We start from the raw sequence: 11,894 nt of genomic DNA, 5'->3' as shown, positions 1-11,894 counted from the left end.
CTAAGAAAGATGACCGCCAAAATGTGCAATCTCCAAAAATTAATGGATTTACATCAAGGTTCACAGATATTTTACTTAATCTCTAACCTATCCATATCATTGGGGAAAAGGAATACATACATCTGAATCTTATGTGTGTATGCATGTGTATGCTTGGAAATTTTCTAAATCTGTTAGTTGGAAAAAGCAATTTTGCAGGTGATGGAATATATATATGTATATATATATATTGTATCCATATTGAACATATATTTATATGTATAAATATTTTTTAACTATTTGGATGGTTCAGAGAGAAGCAATCATATTAATTATCCTGATAATTGCCTCTGCTATTTCCCTTTGTATGTATTGACAGAGCCAAAAATTCCCTGTACATTTTCATGAGAATTTAACAAAAAAGAAAAGGCTAAATCAGAAATTAGATGTGTTACCTACCTAGATAAACTTCTTTATCAGCACTTTCTGAAGTCTTTGGGACTCTAAGTATATGAGCACTTTAACATTTTTTTTCACTCTAACTTTTGTATGGCTGGGTTAAATTTAATTCATATTTATAACTTAGAATTTAAATATGGAGTTTAATTTACTCCATGAAAAAGATTATCATTATGCTATTCAATCAATCAATATTTATTGATTATCTTTAGGGTAAATAAATGAGATAAATTACAGAAAGAATGGGATTGGGTTTCTAATTGTGAACTTATTTTCTATTTTGACAAGGGTAAATAACTGAATACTTTGAAGGAAAGAAAGTGATTGTGTAGTAATATTGCAATAGTATCTAGAAAACAAAAGTAGAAATGCCAATCAAAACACTTTTCAGTGTGCTTTCCCTTTAACTACAGAATCTGTTCAAGAAGTAAAAAGTTATGTCGCTGACATCAGTCATCCACCTTTCAGGAAAGTAGCCATCCATAGCAACCTCATCTCTCTCAGGATAGACTTATACTGATTTGTTACTCAATATCAAAGAAATTAGTTACCCCACTGGAAATAACATGCATAATAATATATGGATTTGTATTCATGTGTATGTGTATATTATATTTTTTGCTCAGTTAATTTGACAGTTTCATTTCCATAGTCTGCTGCTAAAGCTGATTCTTCTATTTTCTCACTAATCAAAATAAGAGACTGAAAGAAAATCAGGAATGGAAAAGGGTCAGTCAAATTGTGAAAGAAATTAGTTATTCTTTATTTTCATCAATACGAGGATGGCCTGAACTTACGGAAAACATAAGTCTTGAGGTCTTACCATATACATGTCTTATTTTTGTTTAAAAGATCCTTTTCTAGTATAACAAGCTAATTAATAACAATTTACTTAAAACATACTTAAGTTTAGTTTCTTCCTTCTTCAAATGAAATGTTTGCATAATTGTTGAACTAATATTTCTAAAGCACAGGATTGACTATATTCTTTCTCAAAACGTTTATAATCATTGTTTGTCCTTATATGTTACTAATAAAAATTCTAACCCAACAGCACTTGCCTAGAGAACTACTTAGTTTAACAAGCATAGATTTTGATTCTAGGTATTCAAGTACTAAATTGATCCAATTGTGTGGAGAGAATTTGGAACTCAAATTTTTAAAAAAGAAAGAATGTTTAAAATAAATAATAGATTTGTATTTGTTTTTTGTCTTTTTGTTTAAGATTAAAGGATTATAGATGCATGGCCAGAAGGCCACATTGATACCATCATGGTTTTAGAAGACATTATAGAAGTCCTTCAGTATGCTGGATAGAACCTTGTTGGTAAATTTTAAGAGGCTATGGAAGAAAGTTACATTGAACACATGGGAAAAAGGAAGTCTTGAATTTTTGAAATTTTGAGAATGTACATTCAAGTATATAACAGAAGTTTAGGAGGCTGATCTGTTCATATGAAAGGGCTGCTAAGCCTCACTTGGACTCTGTAAGCTGAGCCTACCAAGCTGGATCCTCAAATGTTAGATGGATCGGGGCTAAGTGAGTAATGTGTTTGCCTGGGTGGTTACCCCATGTGCTGGTAACCCCAGGACTTATAAAGTACAGTTTAGCCAAGCCTCTGCCTTTTCAACAGTGCCCAAGCCAAGGTAGCCAGTGAGGAGTTAGTTGTATGTGTGTTAACAACTTCTCTAGCTTCCTTACTTGGGGTTGGGATTGCTGGTAAATTGTTGGTTGGGCTGGTGATGATGTACTAAATGGATAATGCTGTTCTGACTGTAGTATGATAAATCCCTTCCCCTATTTAGCTATAGATATTCACTAATTAGGAAAGGAATACCAATCTTCTTTTGGTTTAAACCAGTGATTCCCAAAGTGGGCGCCACTGCCCCCTGGTGGGTGCTGCAGCAATCCAGGGGAAAGGTGATGGCCACAGATGCATTTCTGAGTTCAATAGTTTCACACACAACTATATATGAAAAGGCATATTTTTTTTTACTTCTTCAAGTTAGCAAGAATTTATTTAGTCTATTTTAATTGTTGTTTGTCCTTCATTTTATTATTTTCTAACATAATATTCTTCTCCCCCTTCATCCTGTTTTTGCTTCAATTTCTCAAGTATAAAATAAGGAGAATAAAATAGCACTATCTACCTCAAAGGATTGTGATGAAGAAAGCACTTCACAATCTTGCAGGCATATTAAAATGGTACTCTATTATTCTTATTGATTGAGCTAAAAGTACTACCACACTACCTCTATTATTTTCCATTTTCTGAAACTAAGCTGCTCATATTTCTTTTCTTTTTTTTCTTCAATTGTTTCAGTACTATGCAACATTTTGTGACTTCTTTTGATGTTTTCATTATAAATATGGTAGAGTGGTTTGCATTTTCCTACTCTAGATCATTTTATAGATGAGAAAACTGAGGCAAACATGGTTGAGTGACTCAACCAGGGTCACATGCGTCTGAACTTGGATTTGAACTCGTCTTCCTGATAACAGGCCTGATACTCTGTCCACTGTGAAGCCTAATTATTCTAGTATATCCTTTAGCCAGGTCAGATACACTGGTTGTCATTTCAAGTTTCTAGGACTGGATGCTACTGAAACAGGCTTCTAAATTGTTCTGAGCTCAGAAATGATCAGTATCACTTTCATACTAGCAGTGCTTTTGTTTCCTCAAAATTTTTCCATTTCTCCTTTCAGTCATCTAAAACAAATTACATTTGCTTGAAAGGATGAGAGCCTGAGCAACAAACAATAATGTATTGTTGGGATGTTTAAAGGTAATGTTGTACAAATATCAAAACCTAATTAAAGAGAACAGGTGATATTTAATTGACCTGGAAACTGAACAAGACAAAAATCAATTTTTGTCTCATTGGATTAAATTACTTTTCAGGTTGATTGACACAAGGGGCTTTTGTTACTAATCATGCAGACTAGGTAAATATGTTTGCTGTTATTTATTCATGAAGCCTCACTTACCACTTAACTTTTCATGGAATGATATTTTAACATTTTGTTATTGAATAAATATTTTGACAAGTGATGATATTTTGGAAGACAAATGGAAATATATATATAAAATAACAGATTGATTCAGAATTAAAGAATCAGGGGCAGGAACAGTGAGGCTAATTCACAGGTCTATTACTGACTCACTGACTGATCTTGACAAGTCACTTTAACCCATACGCTCCATCCCTAGTTTATTGATTAGTAAATTCAATGAAGCTTAATTAAGCAAACCAGAGTCGATTAATGCTCTTTGGTCATTAACAGTCTTAAAGACTGAATTAAAAGTCATGGATGAATGAAAAGTAAAGTTAGTGATTGTTCATATGGCTATGGAGATTATTCATTTTATGGGTATCAATGACAAATATTTAATTTCAAGGTAGTTTACTACTGCCATTTAAGTCTGATTAGTAGTGCCTCCTTTCAATATTATCTAATGCATTCACATCGAGTAATTGCTGATATTATCATAGGTAAATATAGTTAGGATAATAAATCTGCAGCTGGAGATATATGAAGTATAGAGGAGTCACAATTCATCTTCTAGGTTAAGAAGGTGTCATTAAATAGGACTAAAATTCTTCAGCTGGGATAGGAGGAAAGTGAGGATTGAAGATCACACTGCTAATTTGCTTTGACCATTCTACTCCACAAATTCTTATTGCATACCTACTTGGGCTAGAGGCTCTTGAGAAGTGAAACAGTCTCTGTTTTTTGGGGGCTTAAATTTTAATGAAAGATACAGAATGCCCATTGTACAGACAAAAATTCCTATCAGTTCTATTATTAAGAAAAAGCTTTGAAATATGATGCAATAGTCTGAGTTTGTTTTCACTGATCAGACTAACTATGAAGACAGTCTCATTATAACATAAAGAAAATAGGAAATAAAATGTTTTTATAATGCAATACAAATGAATTCAAAGGAGAAGAAAATACTAACACTGTGGGGGCTGGGGAGATATTGAAATGCCTTATGCTGGAAGCAGGTGTGCTCCATTCTCATCATTCTTTTTCAAAACCATTGCCACACAAAATACAGAACCAATATAATTATTAGTTTTGAGGAAAACATAACTTGCCATTTTTCACCTAAGGGGAAATTAAAAAAGAGGGGAGCGGTGCTGCTTAGAATTTTCCACATTAGATCTCTAATTTGATCTTTTTAAAAACAACAACAACAACAACAAAAAAAAAAACCTAAGTCCTTTATTTCAATTGCCTATATGTTTTTAACCAGTATCAGATATTAGCAATCTTTTTTTTTTTTTTTTTTTTTTTTTTTTTTGCCAAATGTGTATTGCTGTGAAAGGGAATTTAATGCCTCCCTTTCTAAGTTTACTGTACTAAATGAATATCCTCCATAAAATTATTCATTTATAATTAGAATGATTTTTAGTTGTCCTCACACACCACACTTTCTAAACAAAATGTATTATAAGCTTACGTCTTCCAATTACCTTAAAATTCTTCTCTTTGTGTAAGAATAATGGGAGCTAAAGAATAAACATAACTAGATTGTAAAAGTAGTCATTTATCTTTTTGCTCTTCAAGAAATAAGGAGAATTTTTAAAAGGCATCTCTACTCTTTTCTATTTTTCTGTTGTGGTAAAGGGGTCGATAACTTGGTGAGGGAATCTTCCCTCTCCCAATAGGACTACATAGAAGCATAGCTTTAGGACATATTTGAGGTGAGGTATGATTATATATGTGACCATGGGTATAGTGTATATGGTGATTAAAGATTCTTGAAGGTCTAGAGTCTAAAAGAGCCAAACAATCTTTTTCACATCGAATGGTTTATATATAAAATGTAGCACTAACTAGGTCCATTGTCTAACTATGTTTAAAGATCTTTTATGTCCTTTAATAATTGTTATACCATCAGTTATAGGATAGAATTATAAAATCAAACTCTCAAGTGCAATAAGTGCATAGAAATTAGATAAACATAATGAAGCATGACCAAAATGTTTAAGTTCAAATAAATATTCCTATATCCACTGACTGACAGAGGACATAATATCTGCTATTATCAGCATCACTATGAATATGATTGTTAAGATAATTGATCTAGAAGAAAATAAAAAGAAGAAAGAGAAAGAATAAAAGATTATAGCTTTCTATTAATGAGCAGAGAAGATAGCAGAATTTGGTGACATGAAACATTTCTTTCAGTAAAAGGAATAAGCACATCATACTGATTTTTTGATTGAGACATTTGACAGATTAGATGGCAAGTCACAGCTGAAATGCCAGCTGGTGCTATGCATTACCCATCACTCATATGCCAAAAAAATGCTGCAAACTTAACTCTGTATTCTTCAAACACATGTTGCCTGGATTCAGGATCTAGCATTACATCAGAAAATAGAGCAAAACAATTGCTTGGAATAAAACAGAGTCTTTACATGTCATATACTATATGCTGTGGATTAAGGCGTCATAATCAGAATGAAATATTTTCCTGGGAAACTTAATCCATATAAGCAGTCACCTGTGTACTTTAGAGACTAAGGGCAGATTAAGATGATGTTTGGGTGGAAGCAGTAAATTTTTCCACTTAGTTGATTAATTTAATAAAGTAGTTAGCATCTTGCATCACTTTTTATGTGAAGATATATATCATAGATCCAAAGGGCAAAGTTGTATATAACCAAAAGTTTTGTACTTTTAAAGACATGAATGAATAATTACCACATACTAAGAAAAATAATCAAAAAAAATTTTAAATGCTTATAATGTGTCAGGCAATGTGCTAAGTGCTTGAACATAATATATATCTATATATATGAACATAACATAATATAACATGATATAATGTGATGTAATAAAATACAACAAAATATAATTTATGTAATAATTCAATAATGTTACATATAATCAATAAAATAACTCTGATATTTTAGTTTATAATTTTTTTTCACAAATCTGAATTCCTAAACACGTTCCGAGTAGGGACATTTAACAAATAACCAATTAATTAAACAAATATTTACACATGATGAATTTGTTACTTATAACTATTAAGGTATGATAGAAGCATGACATATCTTAATATTCTTTGCCATAGCTTTCTGCATTATGGATTGTTTAAATGATATGAGGTGCCAAACTAAGGCAATACAAATGGAGGTACTCTAAAGGGTTATTTGTTCATAACAAAATAAGGATTTGATGATTTCTAATGTCTAAGACTTTTTAAAAGTTGTAATATTTAAATTTTGTAAATTGCATTCTAGAGTGTATATATATATATATATATATNAATATAATTTATGTAATAATTCAATAATGTTACATATAATCAATAAAATAACTCTGATATTTTAGTTTATAATTTTTTTTTCACAAATCTGAATTCCTAAACACGTTCCGAGTAGGGACATTTAACAAATAACCAATTAATTAAACAAATATTTACACATGATGAATTTGTTACTTATAACTATTAAGGTATGATAGAAGCATGACATATCTTAATATTCTTTGCCATAGCTTTCTGCATTATGGATTGTTTAAATGATATGAGGTGCCAAACTAAGGCAATACAAATGGAGGTACTCTAAAGGGTTATTTGTTCATAACAAAATAAGGATTTGATGATTTCTAATGTCTAAGACTTTTTAAAAGTTGTAATATTTAAATTTTGTAAATTGCATTCTAGAATATATATATATATATTATTTATTCTATTTTTTTTCTCTTTTAATGATCTTCCACTGTGGCGGGGTGGGGGAACGAGGCTAAGATGGCCACAGAGTAGCAGGAACTTTCTAAATCTCCTTCCAACCAATCAATGCAAAGCATCTCAAAAGGGCAGAAATCAAAATCAGATGAGTAAAGGGCCTCTCCCATGGGATACAATCTTAAAGGTAAGCAGTGTTTGAGGATTTCCAACCTATAAGTGGGTGAAATTACACTTATTAAAGCATGAGCTGACCACATCTCCCTCACACCACCTACCCTACCAGAGTTAGAGTAAGGGCCAGGAAAACTCTAAATTCTCCAGGGCTGGCTGGGACTTACACCTGAGGGCAATGTAAGGTGTTGGCAGTAAGGTGGGGGATCCAAGTCTGAAGAGCATAGAGCCTGGGCAGCAAAGCAAGGAGGTTGGGCAGAAACAAGGCTGACCACATCAGAAGCAGCAGGAACTAGAAAAATTGTCTTGGGGCAAAAAGCTTTAAAATAAATCTACGCAAAGAACTTCCTGGAAGATACTACCACAGTAAAGCCCTGTGAGACAGAAGCTTAAGAAAGGAATGCCCACCAACATGCAGAAACTGCAATTCTTAAGTAGCAAAAGAAATAAGCAACAGCAGAAAAAGCCTTTGACCTTGGATAATTTCTGTGGAGAAAAAGAGCAAGATACAGATGCAACAGCAGAGAGTGACAAATAAGCAAATACATCCAAACTTTCAAAAAAAATTGAAATTGGTCACAACCTCTTGAGGAACTCAAAAAGGAGATCAAGAACCAAGTAAGAAAGAAGAAAAAAAGTTCGTTTGGAATAACAAAAGATCAAGAATATCAAAGGAAATAATGAAAAAAATGTGAAGGAACGGGGCCTAGCAGTACCAGATATTAAACTATACTATAAAGCAGCAGTCATCAAAACGGTATGGTACTGTCTAAGAGACAGAAGGGAGAATCAGTGGAATAGACTTGGGGTAAGTGACATCAGCAAGACAGTATATGATAAATCCAAAGAGCCCAATTTTGGGGACAAAAATCCAGTATTTGACAAAAACTGTTGGGAAATTTGGAAAACAATATGGGAGAGATTAGGTTTAGATCAACATCTCACACCCTACACCAAGATAAATTCAGAATGGGTGAATGACTTGAATATAAAGAGGGAAACTATAAATAAGTTAATGAACACAGAATAGTATACTTGTCAGATCTCTGGGAAAGGAAAGATTTTAAAACCAAGCAAGAGTTAGAGAAAATTACAAAATGTAAAATAAATTATTTTGATTATATAAAACTAAAAAGCTTTTGTACAAACCAAAACAATGTAGGCAAGATCAGAAGGGAAACAACAAACTGGGAAAAAATCTTTATAACAAAAAACTCTGACAAGGGTCTAATTACTCAAATATATAAGGAGTTAAATCAACTGTATAAAAATCATGACATTCCCCAATTGATAAATGGGCAAGAGACATGAATAGGCAATTTTCAGGAAAAGAAATCAAAAGTATCAGTAAGCACATGAGAAAGTGTTCTAAATCTCTATTAATTAGAGAAATGCAAATCAAAACAACTCTGAGGTATCACCTCACACCTAGCAGAGTGGCTAAAATGAAAGAAGGGGAGAGTAATGAATGTTGGAGGGGATGTGGCAAAATTGGGACATGAATGCATTGCTGGTGGAGCTGTGAGCTGATCCAACCATTCTGGATGGCAATTTGGATCTATGCTCAAAGGGCTATAAAAGAATGCCTACCCTTTGATCCAGCCATACCATTGTTGGGTTTGTACCCCAAAGAGATCATAGATAAACAGATTTGCACGAAAATATTTATAGCCACGCTTTTTGTGGTGGCAAAAAACTGGAAAACGAGGGTATGCCCTTCAATTGGGGAATGGCTGAACAAACTGTGGTATATGCTGGTGATGGAATACTATTGTGCTAAAAGGAATAATAAACTGGAGGAATTCCATGTGAATTGGAAAGACCTACAGGAACTGATGCAGAGTGAAAGGAGCAGAGCCAGAAGAACATTGTACACAGAGACTGATATACTATGGTAAAATCGAATGCAATGGACTTCTGTACTAGCAGCAATGCAATGACCCAGGACAATTCTGAGGGATTTATGGAAAAGAATGCTACTCACATTCAGAGGAAGAACAGCAGGAGAGGAAGCACAGAAGAAAATCAACTACATGAATACATGGGATGATGAGGACATGATCAATGCAACTATCAACAATTTGGAAATAGGTCTTGATTAATGACACATGTTAAAACCAGTGGAAATGCATATCGGCTAGGGGAGGGGGGAGGTTGGGGAAGGGTGAAGGGGAAAGTAAAAGCATAAATCTTGTAACCATGTTAACTTTTCTAATATATAAATATTAATAAATGTTTAAAATTTAAAAAAAAGAAAGAAGAAAAATAGGAAGAAAAATGGGGGAAAGAAATGAAAGCAATTCAAAAAGAAAATAATAGCTTAAAGGACAAAATTTTCCACATGGAAAAAGAGGCACAGAAATCAATTGAAGTAATAAGTAAATTGGAGACCAGAATTGATTTGCTGGAAGCCAAGAAAAGCAGAATAGACCAAACTGAAAAGGAAAATCAAAAGATCATAGCTGAAAACCAGTCTTTAAAGACAAGAATTGATCAAGTAGAAGTTAATGATTTGACAAGACAGCAAGAATGAATAAAGCAAAGTAAAAAGAATGACAAAATAGAAAGAAACATGAACTATCTCATTGAAAAGAGAACTGATCTAGAAAACGGATCCAGGAGAGACAATTTGAGCATTATTGGTCTACCTGAAAGCCTGGAAAAAAATGAAATGCTAGAAAAGTGCGTGGATATTCTTGAACAAGAGGGCAAAATAGGTGTTGAAACAATCCACAGATAACCCCCTACATTAAATCCCCAAAAGACAAACCCCAGGAATGTTATAGCCAAATTTAAGAGCCTCCAGGTCAAGGAAAAATACTTAAAGCTGCCAGAAAGAGACAATTCAGATATCAGGGAGCCCTAATCAGGATTATGCAGAATCTGGCAGCCTACACACTAACGGGCCACAAGGCTTGGAATATGACATTCAGGAAGGCAAGAGAATTGGGTCTATAACCAAGAATCACCTGCTCATCAAAATTGACTATAAACTTTCAGGGGAACATATAGGCATTTAACAAAACAGAAGATTTCCAAGGATTCCTAAATAAAAGACAAGAACTAATGGAAAATTTGATGTCCAAATACAAAACTCCAGAGAATCATAAAAATGTAAACAAGAAAGAGGGAAAAAATTTAAGGGCTTCAGAAGGTTAAGTGAATTATATTTTATATGGAAAAATGATATCTGTAACTCTTAAAAATTGATTTCATTATCATAGTAGAAGAATTATTCATAGGCAGAGATCATAGTACTAAGGTTTTAAGATGATATGTAAAAGAAAAGGGGGCACTTGGAGAAACTTGAAGGAAGAAGAAAAATATAATAAAGTATACTGTTATTTTCAAAAGTGATGAAGCAATAAGAAAACAATGCTTTCAAGGATAAAAAAATGGGAAAAGAACAAATACAGCATTGCACATGTAAGGAAAAAAAATAAAATGTTTTAAAAATCAAAAAATAAATAGCTTAGAACTAGTGAAGTGTTTTTCACCCCAAAATGAGATTCATTTCCTGTTAAGCCTTTGCATGAACTGTGAGTGTGAATGGGTTTTACAAAATGGCAGATTCACAATGCACATTCAAATAAAGTGCCATAATTTCTAATAAAACATTTGAAAACAATAATAAACAAACTCATTATTATAATCACTTGCTATGATGTGTAAAAAAATCATATTCTTGTTACAAATTCAACAGGTATAGTAAACCTTGGCTATTATTGCCTACATAGCAATTGTGGGGCAGAGTCAAAAAGTCAAAAAATCTGATTAAAAAAAAACCTTCTGGTTATCCTTAAGAATTCTAGATCCTTTTGATAAAAGCAGGCTAAAAGACAGAGACTAACATCACCATACAGGAGCTCTCCTGGCTTCCTGTTTAAAATAAATAGTCAAGAGACTCAGACAAGGCAGTACTCAAGGAAAAAATTTTTTTATCCCTGTGTACATATATCAAAAAATCAGAGAGAGAAGAGGTCAATAAATTGGACATGCAAATTAAAAAAACTAGAAAGAGAACAAATTTAAAACCCTAAAATGAAAACTAAATTGGAAATCCTAAAAACCAAAAGAGAAATTAATAAAATTGAAAGAAAAAGAACTATAGAATTAATAAATAAGACAAGGAGATGGTACTTTGAAAAAACAAATAAAATAGATAAAGTACTGGTTAACCTAATTTAAAAAAAAGGAAAGAAGAAAATCACATTAATGGTATCAAAGCTGAAAAGGCTCACCTCACCTCTAATGATGAGGAAATTAAGTTCATTATTAAAAACTATTTTGCCCAATTATATGGCAAAAAATACAACAATCTAGGTGAAATATGTGAATATTTACAAAAATATAAATTGCCTAGATAAGTGGTTCCCAAACTTTTTTGGCCTACTGCTCCCTTTCCAGAAAAAATATTACTTAGCCCCCTGGAAATTAATTTTTAAAAATTTTAATAGCAATTAATAGGAAAGATAAATGAACCTGTGGCCATCACCACTCCCTAAATTGCTGCAGCACCCACCAGGGGGAGGTATCGCCCACTTTGGAAATTACTGGCCTAGATTAACAAAA

The sequence above is a fragment of the Gracilinanus agilis genome, chromosome 6 (genome assembly GCF_016433145.1).
Source record: "Gracilinanus agilis isolate LMUSP501 chromosome 6, AgileGrace, whole genome shotgun sequence".
In the NCBI taxonomy this organism is placed as follows: domain Eukaryota; kingdom Metazoa; phylum Chordata; class Mammalia; order Didelphimorphia; family Didelphidae; genus Gracilinanus; species Gracilinanus agilis.
This window is presented reverse-complemented; position numbering follows the sequence as displayed.